Source organism: Trichoplusia ni, chromosome 3 (assembly GCF_003590095.1).
Source record: "Trichoplusia ni isolate ovarian cell line Hi5 chromosome 3, tn1, whole genome shotgun sequence".
Taxonomy (NCBI): domain Eukaryota; kingdom Metazoa; phylum Arthropoda; class Insecta; order Lepidoptera; family Noctuidae; genus Trichoplusia; species Trichoplusia ni.
The window spans coordinates 15,591,482-15,611,139 of NC_039480.1; the positions used below are offsets into that span (position 1 = coordinate 15,591,482).

General features: G+C 35.3%; 1 protein-coding gene across 4 annotated transcripts in view; it reads left to right on the plus strand.

Moving 5' to 3' along the window:
• The first annotated feature begins 4,717 nt into the window (after positions 1-4,717).
• The window catches only part of LOC113492110 (thrombospondin type-1 domain-containing protein 7A-like), an 83,644-nt gene continuing 68,703 nt past the window's right edge, over positions 4,718-19,658 (plus strand). For all 4 annotated transcript variants that reach the window (XM_026869424.1, XM_026869425.1, XM_026869426.1 and 1 more), the window contains exon 1: positions 4,718-4,886. The gene's annotated coding sequence lies outside the window, so the exon portion shown is untranslated. The remainder of the gene's footprint in view (positions 4,887-19,658) is intronic.

Consider the following 19,658-nt stretch of genomic DNA (forward strand, 5'->3'; position numbering starts at 1 on the left):
AAAATCGAGCACTTCACAGCCGTAGCAAGGAATGTGTGCCTCTTTGTTCCAACTTTAATTATAAGTGAATCGTGAATCCTGCTTTATTTTTGTCTACGTCTGCGAAGAAATGAGGAAGCTTGAGATACAACTTCTTTTATGTGTAACAATACTGTGCTTTGTTTTTATTTTTTTATGTAATAAATACTTTTTTGTTAACTTTTCATATTGACATACATTCATAATGAATACGATGTATGTAAATTACCGTAGACATGATTACTCTAACTCATATCAAACGTACCTATATACTGATTAGCATTCGAAATTGATCTGTTCCTTAGCATTTACCTACACTGTTAGCCATTCCAGCAATTATGCTAACGTATTCATAGATTCAAGATGATTTAATAGGACGCGCTGGTATGGGAGCATAAGGCTTGTTGTACCGAGTCGTGTAGCGATGAAACTTATTAATATTGCAATGTTTATTGACTGGAACAATTAATAGGATGCAAAAGAGAAATCGAAGGGTAGTTGTTATAGTTGCAATGATAAAAAAAGACTTTCAATTAACTTACTGTTACTTTAGAGTGATTTACTTCACCTTATAAATGATTAAACTTAAGACAATTTATTTACGTTAAAGAGTTTTTACTACGTAACTCTTGTAACGAATAATCCAAGCATTTATCTACGAGAAACTTTCCTACAGGCTCGACGACAGTGTCGGAAAAATGCGACGATTAGAACTCGAAAACGAAGTCTGTAGCAAACTCCCTCCAGCCCCAGAACGAGCCAAAGAAAACGACAACTCAAAGTGAGATTAAGCTTACAAAAAACAAAATCAGCTCATTAAAAACTTGGACCGTCTGCCAAACCAACCGCTAATGTGAACTGAACGGAATAACAGAAGCCTCTGTAGGCACGTTCGCACAACTTTCGTAGATAGATAAGCAAGATTTGCATTCAATTTAACGTAGTTTCGTAGTGCCTGTGTAGTTCCAGCTGTTAGTCACTTGATTTGTGTTGCATTCACTAATCTGTTTCTGTTTGAATTAAGATTATTATACAAATGTTTAAAATATACGTTATGTATTCTGCAATAAACTTGCATAAGTAGTGATATGATTTTAGGAGCACTTAATGGGAATTAAATTTGTAGATTTTTCATTACAAATGCTGCACACAACTTGTTAACATGCGTACCTATTTCGTAATGACCGGTCAAGTGTGAGTCAGACGGGTACAAATTGGCTATAGAGGTACAAAACGGTTTCGTGATAAATGTATACAGTAGTAAGTTGTACCTCGATCTTTATCTTTATATATATATTACTAATATATAAAGCTGAAGAGTTTGTTTGTTTGAACGCGCTAATCTCAGGAACTACTGGTTCGATTTGAAAAATTCTTTTTGTGTTGAATAGACCATTTATCAAGGAAGGCTATAGGCTATATAACATCACGCTGCGACTAATAGGAGCGAAGATATAATGGAAAATCTGGAAAAGACGGGGAAAATTCTAACCACGTGGACGAAGTCGCGGACAACAGCTAGTTTATTTATATATTTCTTGTTATAGTGGCATAAGAAATGCATCATCTGTGAGAATTTTAGCTATTTAATTATATCAGTTAATTTGATACAGCTTGGTGACAGACGTTTTTGCCCTAAAAACCACTTCATTCCCACAATAAAACTTTCCAAAGCTAAATGTGATGTAAACAAGAGATGAACCATTAAGGTAATTCCATCCTCGCTTCCCACTCGCCGTAACAACGCAACAGATTACAAACTACAACAGCGCCGCATATGAGGGCATGAAAGGCTCCATCAGAGCCTACGCTCAGCTCACCGAGTCGTGCATCCAATTTAACTTGGAACTCTTATCAATGGTTGTCGAATATTTCTCATAAATTTGAGCCGTGAAGTGATATCAACTGAATATTGAATAGTCTTTAAGAAGTATAGAGAGTTTTGTGTACTTGTACTAATCTGTCCGCGTAGAACAAGCGTATGGATGATTCACAAATGGTTGTCTTTGTCCATGTGACTTTATTGTACGAGTATGTGACCTCCGCGACACAAGGAAAAACTTCTTAGTGCGAATTTCGTTTTTAACTAAAATACTTGACTTTTTAACAAGCTACCAGATTAAAGGTCCTACAAGCTGCCTTTAACAAAAAATCATCGCGTTTAACACACTTATCAAAATTATTATAATCTTAACTTTTAATACTCATTGGTAAATATACCTACTTGTTTTAAAATGTTTTTAAGAAGGCTTGTTACTAGACAAAGGAGGCTTGAGCCGTCCTTTGATGGATGACCGCTAAAGCCGAGAGCCTGCCGTGATGTGACACTATAAAGCAATTTGTCAAAAATTCGAATAAAACTCTGACGTGAAATGCTTGCGCGGATTCTGTAAATAATGAAATGAAATTTATTATGGATTGTTAACTTTTTATTATAGAATATGATTTAAATGTTAGATCTTAGGTTCTTCTTTTCATAAATCCGTTATTTGTAAGTTGGGAAGTTTTTGAGTAGGTAGGCCACCTAAAAGGCCGTCCTAACAAACAAGACAGAAATATAATTATTTAATTTCTTGCAGTCAAGTCGTTGAGGCCACCAAGCCAAGCCCACCGGGCGCGACGTGTCGCAATTTCGATTCCCGAGCAGAGCAAACGTTTGTGTGATCCGCAAATGCGTATCCCGAGTTTGGACGTCATTGTGCATGTGAATTGAATGTTTGTGAAACCCCAAGCGACACAAGGATTAAATGCCTTAATGCGGGAGTCGTGTTTTGTGTAAAATAAACTGAAATCGTAGGTGATACAATTGGGACTGTAGTAGGGCTAGAGCCCTAGCTCTCAATATACGCAGTAATAGGTTATTTCGGATATCTGCAGCAAAACTTTGATGGCTGCGCAAATCTTGATTGATAACTTGAGTTTATCCGTCGCTGGAAACTTCACTAATTGACAGCTTAGCCGAGGACTTCCAATATTCAGTATCAGAGAAGCAGCGTTACGGTTTTACATTTTATGTAACGGTAGAGAAATATAAGAACGTAAAAATCTTGCTTTAAGTTAAAATCTTGAAAGCAAAAATGTTACTATAGAAGTCAGATTGAGCGGTTGAAATTAAGATGAATTACATTATTTATTTATGTCTTTTGATTAGCCGAATTAAGAAATTAAGTTGTTGTACTAATAGCTTTCTGAAACAGTGAGTGAGTACATAAAAAGTAAACAAAAAAAAACATGTGAAACAGATTGTATTTACTTATAAAAACACAAAATCCAGCCATTCCAATTGCCATTCAATATTCTTAACAGCGCCCAGACAGATAAAATTTATGACTACAGATACAGTTCGGATCCATCAATGATTCCCCGGTCTGAATGCATATGTATACCTACGTACACGATTTATTGCAGACCTACATAAATTAAACATCGAAGGCTGGCAACATTAACGTCCGAACTTCCTCCGGCTTTATTATCCCATGACAGTTATTGTACAAACTTCCACCGCGCGACGACTCTTTGATTTCACTGAAAACCTTTCCATCCGATCAGTAAACTAGTCTATCCTACTCTAATAAGTTGAGAGAGAAAAGGATGGGTTATACAGGTGGGAATTACAGGAAACTGATTCTGATTGGTCCAGTCGCTTTTTGTTATCATGAAGTCGTTTGAAGCTTCGAAGTAAGTCTGGCAGCCTTCGTATATGATAAACGATTATCGAGTGTTCGGGCAACTCATCTGTAATATTTCATAATCTTTGACGGCTTGTTGATTGCTTTTGCGTGTAGTTGTAATGTACGCGAAAGGGGTGTTTTTGTTTTTCTTTTAAAGGTGTTTCGCAAAAAGGATTTATTTTCGTTGATCTTGTATCGAAAATAAACCTCTCTTCGAACTTCCAAACAGAGTTTTTAATCAAATAATTTGAGAGAAGTGGCAAATGTTCCTGGAATGTTTAAGGGAATATTATTTTTAGAATCGCATCCTACTTCTACAAAAAAAAAAATGTCAAATATATAGTACAATGTATTGTGAATGAAATGCAAAATCAAACAAAAACTCTTTTATTCATCTCACGTTAAATAACAAAAAATCGTAATAAACCTTTATTATTTCGAAAGGAAATTAAAAAATGGAGTGCAGGGTTGAATGATGAGATATTATAATTGGCTGAGCCTGTTACGTGAAACAAAGGTCCGTAAAGGGCGAGCGCGGCTTCCGGGTGCTCGCTACGTATCGAGTACACCCGCCCGCCCGTCGAGCGGCCCCAAGACATAGAGTAGGTAGACGAGCAGATAGGCCAGGCCTTATACCCTCTATGATACAACCTCTTTCATCAACAACTCTCAAGCTCTCAGGCTTTCAGTCTTACCAGATTAAGTTCATTACGCTCTTATGTCACAAGGATTACCTAGTTGATCTTAACCAACTTTTTTTCCGGGTTCACATTTTACTTACCCCATAGTCAGATTGACCTGATAAAATCATAGATAATTCTCTATACTCTTCTAGTCAAATTTTAGAAAGGTTGAAAAAAAATGTAGTTTGGAAATTTGATATTTTTTACTAACATTATCACAATACCTCAGCACAAAATTCACACCCCTATTCTGCCTACTCACCCCTCTGCATACGTAATCGTTCAGGTTTTCGCGCGAAGCTCGCAGCGGGCGGCGCGCAGCCAGTCTTGGTCAGTGCCCCGCGCGCCGCGCACCTATCACTACGCGTTCCCGAACAAATAACGTATTATAATTCCATATTGCAATTTTTGAAAACACCAACGTTTTTAAAATATATTTCAAATTTTTAAATAATTATTTTCGACCAGTGCTTTTGGTAGGGATGTGGTTAGGCTGAAAGGAGGTCGTGTGAAGGTAAGATATTTTATGTTTCAGGGCCGGCACGTGTGTTTCGCCACAACTAAATGTTGTCTGAATTTATTTATTTCACGTAATGGCATTTTGGGCCTGGCTGTAATTTGTTTTTAATTTGTTGTTTATATTTTTAATATACGTTCGGCATTTAACTTAGCTCCCTGTTGTTGCTTTGTTTATTTTTGTAGTGTGCACTTATTATTATTATCTTCCTTTTGTTTATTTTTAGTTTAGTATAAAATGGTTTCTGAATACTATTTTTACAAGAAAAATACCTTAACAACTCATAGCACAATGTTTATTATAACTATGAATGCTTTCATTTAACTATATGTTTTTAATCAATAGCAATAATAAGATTCATTCTCTTTGCAAAAGAACAAAAGATATTTATTAAATAATTATATTGTGAAAGTGAGGGTCATTGGACTGTTTTATCCGTCCTTGGCTATATCACGCACAGCAGTTCTAAACAAATAAACTTTTATAGGGTCAATAATATTATATCACAATAGTCAGCAGTTATCTTAGACCGTAAATATTGTTCAGTGAAAAACATTATATTGTTACCGATATTTGTCGTAGCTCGCTACGCAGCCTACGCTTAACGTAGCAGATTTACTCGTAGCTCTAAGCAAATTAACGAGTCGCTGAGATTGACGTCGTGTTCAATCAGTTTTTGGTTTTTATTATTACTCGATTTTATTTTATAGCAGCCAATAATAAAAATATAATTAATAATTTCAAAACTAAACAACATCTTATTTATTTTATTATTTTGTAGAAATCAGAAAAGCGACTAGTGTGTAATTTAGGACAGAAAGTATTCTCTGAGCGTTAGTCGGACAGTTTCAAACCCCTCTTGCGGCCGATCATCTATCTCAATTTTGCTTTGTCCCGGACATCTGACACGGAATCACAACTTTCTTGAATGTATTCACGAAATAGTTTCTCGGCTATTATTTACTTTTTTTTCTTTTGCTTTGATCTTCACTTTTGTATATTGTGCCATTTGTTTCTATGCCGTACTATACTTGCTATACTACATGCATGTCATGGTACACACCTATTCAACAGTTTATGCGGTCGTCCTGAATTTCTAACATAATTATTTATTCGTCGTACAACGTAGAACCAAACAAAGAAGGAACAAATAAAATAGGAAAATCGGTAAAAATATTTTGTACGATCGCCAGTCGTAAGAAACTATTTTAGCATAATATTTAAAATAAAACGCTTTTTAATTTCACTCTCCTCCCTCTCCTTGTAACGAAATTAAACAGAGATCTGTTTAGTACTTTCAGAGATTGGTTCGATCAGAGAAGCAGACGCGGCGGGGTATTTTTTTTTTTTTTTTGTATTGGTTTTATTGTTGAGATAGTGGTGCCAATAAATGTTTAATACTCAATCTTATTACAATAGTGTTTGTAAAAGTAGAATCATTTCTATTATAATAAAGCATATTAAGAAAAACATCGATAGTTCTTCATCCCGAAAAGTTTTGATGTTTGTTCACCTTTGTCTGTTATAAAGAAGTAAACCGTATTCGGTTAAGAGCGAGAAAGAAAACAAAATTGTTTATGTCCTTAGCAACCGTTGCTTAATTTCCTTTTTATTTTTGTTGTTATAGCGGCAATAAGTAGGTTGTTATAGTGAAAATTTTAGCTGTCCTGCTATTATGATGCAATCTATAGAGCCTGAGAGATGGCCGAGTAGACGGACAAACAGCGAAGTAATAGGTATCAGATTTTACTGTTCGGGTACGAAACCCTAAAATAAACTACCTTCTAAAACTAGTTTAAACCCATTTTCAATAAACACAGCAAAGAGTTGATTAATTTTCATAAATTTTAATCTCAAGTTGTATTTTCTTTTCATTGCTGGGAATTTGCTTTTTTCGCGTCTCGGCGGTCTCGTAACCCGGAGTTTTTATGTTCCGATGTTAACCCGTAAAACGTCGAGTGTAGTTCTACAGTTACCAGTTTAGTACCCATCGCGGACGACGGCTGAGTTCCAGACGCAGCCGGGTTATAACCCCAATTCTCGCGTTTTGTTTTGGAATATTTAATTAATAAAGTTTAGGCAATTGCGCATGCCTTATGGACCTTTTACTAAATACGCCCCGAATTCTTGAACAATGGCTGTGACATCAAAATTTAACCCCGTATTTGGCTGTTTACGGCGAAACGTTTAAGAATTATTATTGTCTCCTTGTGTTTCAAACTTTTGAATTGATTTATATTTTTAGATTTTACTCAAGTAAAGATGGACTAATTTATTAAGATGATTTGATTACGAAGCGGACAAGACTTGAATTTTCCTTCTAATTAAAAATCAAATCTTTATCAACGGACGTTGCGTCCTTCAATTTTCGCCAAACTCGTTACTGCTTTGAATTCCTTTGATTAAAATCCTTAATTTATATTCAAAGATAACATCGATTTATGGGTGAAGGTATAATTAAGTTTCTTTTTAAAAAGCTGTTGGTGGAAGAGAAACGGTGTTGCGGGTGGAATAACGAGAGCTTGGCTCAGTCCAGCATGAGTTAATAGAGCCGCCATTGTGGGTAGTTTCGTTTTATTTTAGCCGCAGCTTGGTTAAAGCCTTCTTTTTATTAGGTCGTAGCCAGACCACGGTAATTATAACTCCAACTGCAATTATGGTTTATATTTTACAGTTTAGAAGGTTTCTTGTGTCATCTTTTCAGAGAGGCGTGTGATTCAGTTGAATCAAATCAACCAGGATACTTGTGGTATTCGTTTTTTTCTGATGAAATCCTTTTTTACACATTGCTTTTATTATGACTAACGCTGGTATGACCAATGTCGGTGGTCTACAAATATAGGATTAGTCTCCGACAACATATACGTCATATTAAAATTACAAGTAAAACTGAAAATAGAGTTCATAACTAATTTTTCAGTGACACCGCACGAATATTGTGACGTTGGTACTTAAATTAGTCTACAAATGTACATCACAATACATAATAAATTACCGGGTAACTTTCAATAAATTTATAGGCCAACTTTATCTGAAATTCTCAATAAAACACCACATTTCAGAAATTGTGTTGAATAACACAACAGGGAAATGCTTTTAGCGGTCCACGCAAAATATGTAAACAATAAAATGTAAATACTTGGGCTGGCTAACAGAATATTAGACGAGATAAATTGAGAATGAATTATGTTGTTAGTTCGACACGCTAGCTCTTTTGTGTAAAGTCGCCATTATTTAAAAGTAGTGGGAAAACAATTTGTGTCTGAACAAGTATGATGCATCTATAAATTCTTAAAATTACCTTAGCTATTTAATCGGTACTTGTGCCATCTTTAAAGCGAATCGGAACGAATGACACTGCCTGCCTTTGGCGCAGTCTCTCTGTAATACATGATGACTCAGAGGCAGATATTTAATTGATTTTCAAGTATTGCAAAAACATATTTTCCTTAAAAAGCATTTATAAATAAGCTAATAACTACTAATCGCTTAACTTGACGTTTAATGAATTAATATTACTTGGATATAGTAATTGATATACCGTGCCTACAATAAAACATTTCGATCTCAAGCAAGATGGCGGACAACACAACAAAGTAATGCCATTATATCGCAGATATTGGAAAACAATAGAAGCCACATTGTGACCAATTTGGCGTGATAAACCTAATCACAATACGAATAAGAGTTATATTTCATTACCAATCCAAACTGATTACTGACTACAAGTCTAAATAGCCGCGAGAATAAGTAAATAAATAACGATTCCTTAATGAGTTTTTAAACATGGAAATGAAATAAAAAGCGTCTATTATTTACCATTTAAGGCACACAATATAGAGACACATATATTCCGTAAATAAACCATTATGATTGCGTGACGGCTGACTGGCGCGGTTAAATGTCAGCCCGTAAATGATGATTATTTGATATTTTTCATTGATTTGTCAACACGTGATGTAAATATTACTGGTCTTTGTTTACTTTTCACATAATTAAACCAGTATTTTTCATAAGCTGAGAAATATGTAGGTATGGTATGTATTCAAAAACTTTTCCGATCAATAAAGGGATTGTCGTGTAGCGAAAAATGCTAAGAAAAAAAAATAGACAAAAAACAAAACATTTTAAATTGATTTTAAATAATATCTGACATAGTAGCCGACCCAACATAGTTGGGAAAAGGCTAGGCCAATGATCTGACATATTATCTAGAGCAGCACTGAAAACTAATATTAAAACATCTAAGAAAAAAACCGGCCAAGTGCGAGTCGGACTCGCGCACCGAGGGTTCCGTACAAACCTGCAAGGTTATATATTTTGTAATGTAACCAAAAATTTAAGGTTTTCGGAATTTTTCCTTTATGTGTGCTATAAAACGTTGCTTCATGCCAAATTTCAAGATTCTAAGTCGACTGGAAGTACCCTTTAGGTTTTGATTCCCTTGCGAGTATTTGCGAGTTTCAAAATATGCAGCTTAAATTGCTGTTTCTTTTGATTGCGTTGACATAGAAGTTTGATTTTGTTACAGCTTAAAGGTATTATAGACCTGAGTATTTGGTATGAATTTCAATTTAATACCTCTACGCGTTTATGAGGAAATAGGTAGTAAGTTTAAAATTATTAAAAAAATATATATTATGTGATATAACGAAAAAATTATGGTTTTCGTAATTTTTCCTTTATCTATGCTATAAGACGTTACTTCGTACTCAAGATTCTGAGTTCACGGGAAGCACCCTGTAGGTTTTGATTCCCTTGCAAGTGTCGAAAATTTGCAGCATAAACGGCTGTATCTTTTGATTGCGTTGGCTTAGAAGTTTGATTTTTTCACAGCTTCAAAGGACAGTAGACCTGAGTAATTGATATAAATTTCAGCTTCATACCTCCACGCGTTCCCGAGAAAAAGGGTCTTGACAGACGGACGGACGGACGGACGGACAGACGGACGGACGGACAGACGGACAACAAAGTGATCCTATAAGGGTTCCGTTTTTTCCTTTTGAGGTACGGAACCCTAAAAATTCTCAGAAATCAGATTATATTTGTCGTTAATGCTGTGCTTAAGAAATATATTTCGATTTTGGCCTAATATTTTTTATCACGTCTGCCATGTCCTTCAAGGATCGGACATCATTTTTCATACATACTGAATTTTGCTTGTGGTATGAAACGAATTATTAGTTTCTAGGCTACATTAGTCTTTTTTCATAAACAATTCCATGAAGTTATTTGGTTTGAGGTTAAAAAGGTAAATAATTCTTTTTTTTTTAAGAAAATTATTTCGTAATTAAACTTTTTAAAGATTCACGATATAACTGTGTTTTAAAAAGACGTTAAAAACATTAATGTACTTAAGTAAAACGTAGAATACTCCATATCACGACAGAAATTAATTTTCACATAAAAATACCAGAAAACGTTTACCAACCGCACAAAACTCGTTTTTCAAACGAAATAAACCTCCTTCGACGATACTCAGATATGTCATAAAGGCCTGTAATTCACCTTAATTGTTAGTACACAGACCGAGAGCAGCCATTAGGCTTTAACTGAATTAGTAGGGGAGCGTCGCCCAATTAGAGGGGGGGGGGGGATAGCTCGCCGCCTTTTATCATTCCAAACTCAGTTTTAAACGGGAAAATATTGTGAATGCAGTTTCAATCAGTGAACGCATACCATTTATTTGCGCTGTTATTTTTTTGGTGCGTTGCGTTAATTGCCAATTTTAAAGGTTTTATTCGTGATTGCTTCGTAAAGTTTGTTTTTTTTTATGTTATCTTTTTTACTTTGATAGTTTAATACATTATATAGTTTACTTGAGTAAGTAATAGGTATTATATAGAGTCGTTGGAAATGGACTTGGAACAGACTCGGTAAAATAGGACGAAATCGTTTTAAAAGTACAATGCAATCCTATAGCTACACTTCTATAAATTCGTAAACATTAAGTTATTATTTGGTTTTTTTACAACCCTGGAAAGTACTTTCAATGGTTTCAAGTTTTGAGGACCTTTCAATAAATAAAATGTTCTATTGATTGCTACATAAATCATTACGAAATCGTTCAAAAACAAAGCAAAATGTTCCCATTGTTTGGCAGCTCGGCGCAGAATTCTTTGTTTTCAAAAAATAATTAATTCTGTAAGGTTTCTAAGAAATTTATAAATACATTTTCATTGAAGAATTTTATCCTTAAAGGTCACATAAAAGTGTAATAAATGTTCTATTTTTGAATGAGGATTTAATCTATGGACTCTGTTTCAATCATTAAAAATTGCAAGGTTTCGTGTCACTTTTGTTACCTTATACATCAAACAGTACATCTTATAGCTTTATTTGCTATATCCCAAAAATAACCTGTGTCCAAAGGAATCGTTACCCACTTAACAAGTAAATAACTAAACAATGAAAGTCATAACTAATATAGCACAAGTATTCATTCAAAGTTTGGGTCCGACTCTCGCGTAAAAACTACGGACCGGGTGATGGTGGAACTGGGACAAGTCCTTGGAAACTTGTACCGATGAATGCCCACCATGAGTACATACTAATATTGAGTCGGGAACAAAACAAACAACTGTAGGTACCTACGTACGTACTATTTATTCACGAAACTGTTTAACTTCATTAATAGTTGTAAGCGATTCTGTTTGAACGATTTTCAATTAAGCGCCGAAATAGTTTCGCTTTTTACTAGCTTCGAAATAATGTATTTACAAGTTTAGGGATTTGATTAAATGAGATTTGGTTTTGTAAAATTATATTTGCCTAAATCACCGTTACCTATTTCATCTGGATTTACTTTTTTGGCCGTATTTGGTGTGTACTCACAAATAACGTAGATGACTATTGACAAAGAATAAGTGTCTAAGATTTTATTTATTTTTATTTATTTAGTTCACCAACTTAAAACTATCTTTACAGGTAAGTACCACCTAATGCGACAGTTAAAGTAATATTAAAACTATTTGAACACTTATATCTATACAAATTTTCAACATTATTTTATATCGACTTTAAATCTACTAAAATTAATACTCAATGTAAATAAAAATAAAATAAGATAAATAGAAACGGCAAAAATTCTTAAAAAATATAATATTATAACAACAAACAATAGCTTATTTTTGTTATTATATGATACTTTTAAAAATACTGGCCACATTTAATGCTACCGTTGCAAATGTAGCAAAAATATGGGAATACCCAAAAACACGAACGATGTCGTTGACCCTTGCGAAAGATACGCCATCTTTACACTTCTCGGGACTAGAAACAAATATTTTTGCTTCATTGTTACATAAATAATATGCTTACAACAGCTGTGAAATAGAACAAAAATATTCTGAAAGTAAGATTTACTTTCTTAGAAAGTTTCGGGAGCTGCGGACATTCTAACGTGTCCCTAACGGACTCCCGTCCCGAACTTATTCCGACGATGCCGAGCTGACGACATCTGTCCGCGCAATTTGCCGATCCTACATTATTTCCATCGACTTTTACAAATTTAAAATACTTTTATTGGCAACTAAATTTTTTCCTTTCTTAATAATTTCTGATTTATGAAAGCCTTATAGAATGTTTATGTCTTGAAATATTCAATGTTCATATAAATCGAATTCGCATTAATTCATTAAAATGATATATATCAGTCACTATGGGAAGATTTACTGCAACGTTTTAATATTGCTGGTTAAAAAAAATGCTTCTTCACAACCTACGACAAAATCAGTTTTACTAAAACAGTCAGCAGTTCAGTGTAAGCTCGAATGCCGATATTGCAAAAAAACCATCCCATCTCGTACAGGAACTTAAGAAGAGGCAACTTGCGTGAACAGGGAAATCGAAATACCACAATTTGGTAGTTAGACATGACATGAATGCGGCAAGTGAGCGAGCGATGTGGAGAGCTCTCGAGCGCGGGGCGAGCCCTGCAGCCCTTTGCAGAGCCTTTCATTCCGAACGGCCCTCGCCCCTTGTTTCGACACTTGACCTCACTCGCAAATTAAGAATGTTTCGCTGATCTGATGATAGTTAAGGAGTAATAAAGTGAATCATAAATGAAAGTATATTGCGCTTAAGGATCTGAATATACAGGATGTTACATTTTTTCTCTGTCTCTTGCTTTCTATTGTGGCAAATTAGAGGCAGATAATGACTTTAATGATAGTTAATGTCATCGTTAAAAATATCTATAAAGATTAATGACTCCGACAATTTTTGATGTTAGGAAATGACAAATATATGTAGAAATTAATTATAAGGAGACAAAAGAAAAGTAAGGTTGTTGTATAAGTTTAGCTATGACCTTATGTCATGACCTTATTTAACCATTACTACATAGTTCAATTCATATTTCCATTAACGACATGATAAACAAATTACTTAATGGAAGTAAACTGTGTAATTATTGGTACAGATGTATGTTTAACCTCACATAAATAACTCATAAAGCAAATGTAAGTGTCGGCAAATATAAAAACTCGTACCATCGCGCTGTTGGCGAAGTTTTCGAGTAATATCTGTCGTCTTCGTTTTTTACGGAGCCGAACTTTTTGGGTACCCTTAACTGCCCTTAGTTAGAGAGGCAACGAAAACCGATATTCATTTTAACTTGATTTACGCACAACCGCTACCGTATTTCACCTATACTATATCTATGATTTAGATCTTTCTTCATGTATATGTAGGTATTCACATACAGATTTATTTACCAATACACTTTGGCGTTCTAAATTACGTTGTGTAGTTGCACCTTTTTTTTTTTGCTGGACAAACTTTTCTATGTCCCTATCCCGCGCCTACTTAAACCAACTCTGAACTACATTATATTTTCAATAAAACAGTTGGAGGTGAGGTATACCTTAATTTATGATCGTCATTTTACCTTATAAACAATTCGTGTATTCGCAATTTGCGCTCAAATGAAACAGTATTCTGTATTCCTGTAAGTTCGTTACGCCCGGAGATAATTGAGTTATGGTCGCTCGGGGCATAACGACATCCCTCTCCCCGTTGAAAATCGAAGACGTTTATTAAAAGCATTTTAATAGACAACCTTTTTTGTCGGAATTGTAAACAAAGCAATTTACATTTCGTTTTTAAAACACCGCAGCTAAACATTTCATGTTCAGCCGCAGTTTAATTTCTCGTTAATACAAACAGTATTATATTCAACAAGAGATAATTGTGTCCTATTTGGGGACACATCAAAGGGATTTCGCGCGAGAGCGAATGACAATCAATCATTAAATAGCTTCCATTTCATAATCGATATAATTCGAACAATGCACTATCTGTGTATTTCCCTCACTATAAACAACAATTATATAAATGGATCCGTAAGAGGGACTGAGAGCTGAACAAAGGCCTCGGAACTCTTCCTTTTGTTCTGGAAACAAAGAATATCCCAATACAAATCGCTATTGCTTATAATTCAGGCATTGTCGTTCAGCAACTGAACAACTGATTTGTGGAGAGAGCAACACTGGCTTGAACAAGCTGCCCGGCCATTTGCACTTCAGATAGATCGGAACTCGTGTTTAGCGGGTACAAGGACTGGCTAGCCTAGAGCATGATTGATGTGGCTTTGACACTATATGTACCATGCAACGTGAGACCATATCAGGGTATAAAAGCTTCCGCTGACCATCGACTTTTACTGGGTCAATAGTTTTTGTTTGTTTTGATCCAGTTTAGACACTGTCACTCATAAATTTTATGTCATCTAGAAAAAAAAACTTTTTTGTGTTTTGTTTTCACATTAAATAGCACATAGTGATTATTAGACTCCACTTTAGTTACAGCATCGATGTCATTGTGATAATGAACTCCATTTTTACTTATTAATTTCGAACAAAATATGTTGTTACTGCTACTTCACATACGTATCATTTGCATTGCAAAACAAACTCAACCACGCATCAATTCCTGAAAAATACCAGCGTAATGAAACAAAAGAAATACGGAGCAAAATGCCCCATTACTGTATGCACTATAGCACAATCAATGGCTATTGTGGGCTGTAAGGGCACAACAGAGAGCTGAGGGTTCTCGTGCGTAGTGCCCGCGTCGTTGAATATCGACCTGCACGTGCCGTGTTTATAAATAACCGGCTATGCAAGGGCGTTGGAATAAAACAGAGATCTGTATGTATTTATTATGGAGGAGAATAGAACAGATATATAAACTTCTTTGAATCTAAATTGCGAAAACAACTCATTCATATTCATAATACCTTTACCCCTAGGCGGCTAGGCTATCTAGCATCGGTATTCTTCTTTTTTTAATACAATCTCCTTGGTAGAGACAGAAATAGAACAGCAATTATGAATTACTTCCAATCGAAGCCAACTGACCAAAAAGTCCAATCAATACGGGACCTTTTTAGATAATTACGAGCAGATGCATCCACGATTTAGCATACCGCACAAATACGACCATACTGAATAAAAACACGTATTTCTCGGTAACCTGTACACAAAATGGGAGTTTGATGTAAGAGTAAACGATATTAATGGGTTCACCGTTCGTCGCCATTGTTCAGTGAGATCGATATTGTAATCCGGCAATAAATAATTGGAACAATGCTTGGGATTATCCACCCCCCGTATGGTAGATTAGTTTGCTAGTTCCTACAGGTTAGATAGCCTATAGTTTATATGAGTTAACGGCGTTAACACTATACATATGGCTAGTCGTTCATCGGTTAATCATTCTAGACTCGGTCTTGAGTGGCATTTGTTTACTATGTTAGTTGTTTTAGAGAATAAACTAAATTTACGTGGTTCTTGTAAGTTCTGACTCGTATTTTTGTTTTAATGAAATAATAAATTGTATCTAGAATTCATCTTTTTTTATTATTATGGAACCAAGGTTTCGCAGTAAATAGTGGTATTAGAGACCTATTTATACTATTCAGTGCCAGAGAAAAATATATCAGTCTTTCTTATACCAAAAGTAGGTACTTGAATAATAGTAATATTTCATTATACACGGACTTATTTTCAAGGTAAATGAAAACTTATTTGAGCTGACCTAGGAGTGACGTCATTGATGCCAAACTGTTCGAAATTTAAACTGGAATAAAACTGTGTCATGGCCAATACTTTATATTTTATTCGTTGTAGCTTGCTTTATGCTTGCCATCTAGAGGAATAAAACCTATTTTCATTATTTTGGTTTTACACAATAGAGGAGTATTCTGAGGCAAACTGGTCTCTTATATAAGAAGGGTGGGATGTTAATATTGTGTCTATGGGATGCATGATTTATTACTTCATTAGGTTGGTACGGAGATACCATAAATCTCCCATTAGGCAAAAATAACCATTATAGAGGTAATTAATTCTCAACAGACAAAGGCCACAACGCAAGGTAGCTTAATTAAAACTTATGTCGGTAGGTATGTCGGGAATATTTATATAATAATAATAATAATAATAATAATATTTATTTCAGACTTATTTCATAATAGTCCATAGTTATGTATAACATAAATTCTAAACAGAAAACTACTCTAGAATTAATTAAATATTATTTTATATAACTAAATGCTGGTCGATGTCTGGTCATGCAGCGCCACATTATGGGGCTATCTACATGACCAGCTACAATAGCAACCCGACTGTTAGAACTATCGCGTACTCTCCGCATCAGTGATGCTGAACGCTGTCTCACAAGTGAACCAAAGTCAGGAACACCTGCATCAGCGAACATCCCTGATGCGCTACAAAATCGCGGTAGTCCCAAAAGTACTCTGAAGGCATTATTGTATTGGATCCGCAGAGCATTGAAAGACCGTTTAGTGTAATTGACCCATAGGGCACACGTGTACAAAGATTGGCAATATGCCCTAAACAGAGTAACTTTAACATCCCTTGTACATCGTGCAAATCTACGAGCTAGCATGTTACACCTTACGGCCAACGCTCTGCGCTCTCTATCCAAATCCGTATCATCAGTAAGATCATCGGTGACCCAGTGACCCAGGTACTTAAACCGAGTGACTCTGTTGAGTGGACTACCTCCTAAAGTTACTGGTGGAATTGTCTTGTAACTTTTGTTACCGTCGGCCTTGAAAACCAACAGTTCACTCTTAGATGAGTTGTACCTGAGCCCATGGATCACCGCATAATCCTCACAGATACGGATAAGTCTCCTAAGGGCGTTAATCGAAGGGCTCAGCAATACCATATCGTCCGCGTAACTGATGTTATTAACACACTGCCCATCAACGGAGCATCCGATATTGGCGTTGCTGAGTTCCTGTATTAACTCATTCATGTAGAGGTTGAAAAGGTTGGGCGAGCTCAGACCACCTTGCCTCACCCCACATTCCAATCTATACGCATCCGACAGTACACCTGCCCATTTAACATGATTGTACTGATTATTATACCAGTACTGTAATAGTTGAATGAGGTCGTTAGGAAGGTTGGTGTTTTGTCGAAGTTTCTTCCATAGACTATCATATGATACTAGATCAAATGCTTTTGAGAGATCCAGGAAACAAGCGTACACAGGTGTTTTCCTAGCCGTGTAGTATTGAACGGTATGCTTGAGACAGAGGATAGCAGTTTCTGTTGACAAGTGTCGTTTGAAGCCGAACTGAGCGTCATGCAATTTTAAATGCATACTCAACTGTCGATCAATCAAACCGTCCAATACTTTGGCTATTATAGTGGCTAAGGAAATAGGCCTATAGTTGTTCTTGTCGCTCGTATCACCAGTCTTATTCTTAATTATTGGAACAACTATCGTCTTGACCAAGTCTGCTGGGAGATAGGAATGACAGGCACATAAACTAAAAAACATGGCCAGAACTCTAGGCAAGTGCTTACCTGCATATTTTAAATGTTCCAATGAAAGACTATCATGACCGGGTGACTTTCCCTTTTTTAAAAATTTTATAACTGTAACTATTTCCTTAGCCGAAAACCTGGTAGGCTCACCTCCCGGTTCTCCCGTAACATTCGATCCAGAAAACGATGGACCGAGAGACGATTTTACTTGAAACAGTTTAGTAAATATATTTGCAATCTTATATACCCACGATCAATTTTGTAATAATAAAATTAAGATTTTTTATTCAAATGAACAAATATTGTTTTGGAACTAAATTATATCAATTGCTGGTATGGGCTTCTCCTGTCAAAATTGACATTGCCCCATAAAAAGAAAGATTGAATATCGAAATGAAATATCGTTTAAACATGGAATTCATAAAAAAAATCGTGTATATTTCGAAGCATTAGCGAATAGCTATACAGACTATAGAGGCATTATGTAGTAAACAAACTCACAATCTTACATACACACCGTAGAGTTTGCATGTTTGCGTACACATTATACATAGGTATAGCTAGGCAGGTATATAGTATAACCGGTGTAGGGGTAAACACATCAGCTCGCTCGCGTGTCGCTAACGCTCACTCTGTTTGCCTGTCTAGTGTGACTCCAACCTATATTGTATCGAAGCTACTCGTTAGATATACATAGACTAGTATTAAAAAGCTATCAGACAAAACAAAATGTTTTTAAAAGTATTTTTTGTGATATGTCGTAGCCCAGTACCGATATGCTAATTCTACAGCCAAATTGATATACAACGACCGTTTTAGTTTGACGTGATTTTGACCCCTAAGACAACAATTGATTTTCGGAAAAAATATATAAGTACGTAAATAGGAGAAATGGAATTTCAGGTATTTTTTTCAGGATCTCTTAAAGTCTTTAAAAAACATTAGATGGTCGATGTTCTTCTGTTTTGTTACTTTTTAATGTTTAAAATCACATTACATAAAATTTTAAGCCAACCCAAGCACCTTTTTCACATAATGTCTCCTAAAGTAACTTCAAAAACCATCTTTCTTTCACAGAAAATAAAGTAGAGTTTTCCGCAAAACCTAACGCACACATTACTGTACAAAAATCCACGACACATTTATATCTAGCCCTGCAGGTTGACACCCGACTCTAATGGGCTATTAAGGTAGTATACTGACCCCTTTTTTAGGGTTCCGAGATAACAAGGAACCCACATAATTTGGTCGCGTCGTAAAAACTCTCCTAGTAATTTTTTGGCTCTAAAACCTAGAAAAGGTTTGCCACTTTTATAGAACTTGCAGACCTTATTAAATGAACTATAAGTTCTGTGAAAAATAATTTCGTGCCATATGGCATATGAGGTCGCCATACCGTACCTCCTTTTGTAATAAATCTAAAAAGTCTTAGTAAGAAATGTGTGAGTCACAAATCATTGTCCGAAAGCTTGGTATCAATTTTTCATATAAGTACCGGTTCCGTTTTACGGATAGGGCAGAACTTACGTATACTGAAGTAAAGGCAAGAAATATAGGTTATAAAACTATTATAACTAACTATTATATAAAACCGAACATAATATCTATAAATACTGGTGAAGTAACAAAGTCCTATTTAAAAAAACACAACAATGACCTCATAAGTAAACAAAAAACCACCATCTATATTAATACGAGTTAGTTCTCCAAAGAGCACGATTTACCACTTATTCGGAACAATATAACCTCAACTAAAAGCCACAAAATTCGCGTGTGAAGCTATCGCATAAAAATTACGAACAAAAAGGTGAAACTTTAAGCTCCAAAGTGAAAAGTCTCGGTGGTTTTCCGCCGTGACATTCTTTTGTTTGGTACGGCAATTATTTCCAACTGCCTGAAAACTAGGGTTGCTGCACATCCGCCCGCTAGGCAAGATATTTTTATGCCTTTCACGAACAAAGAG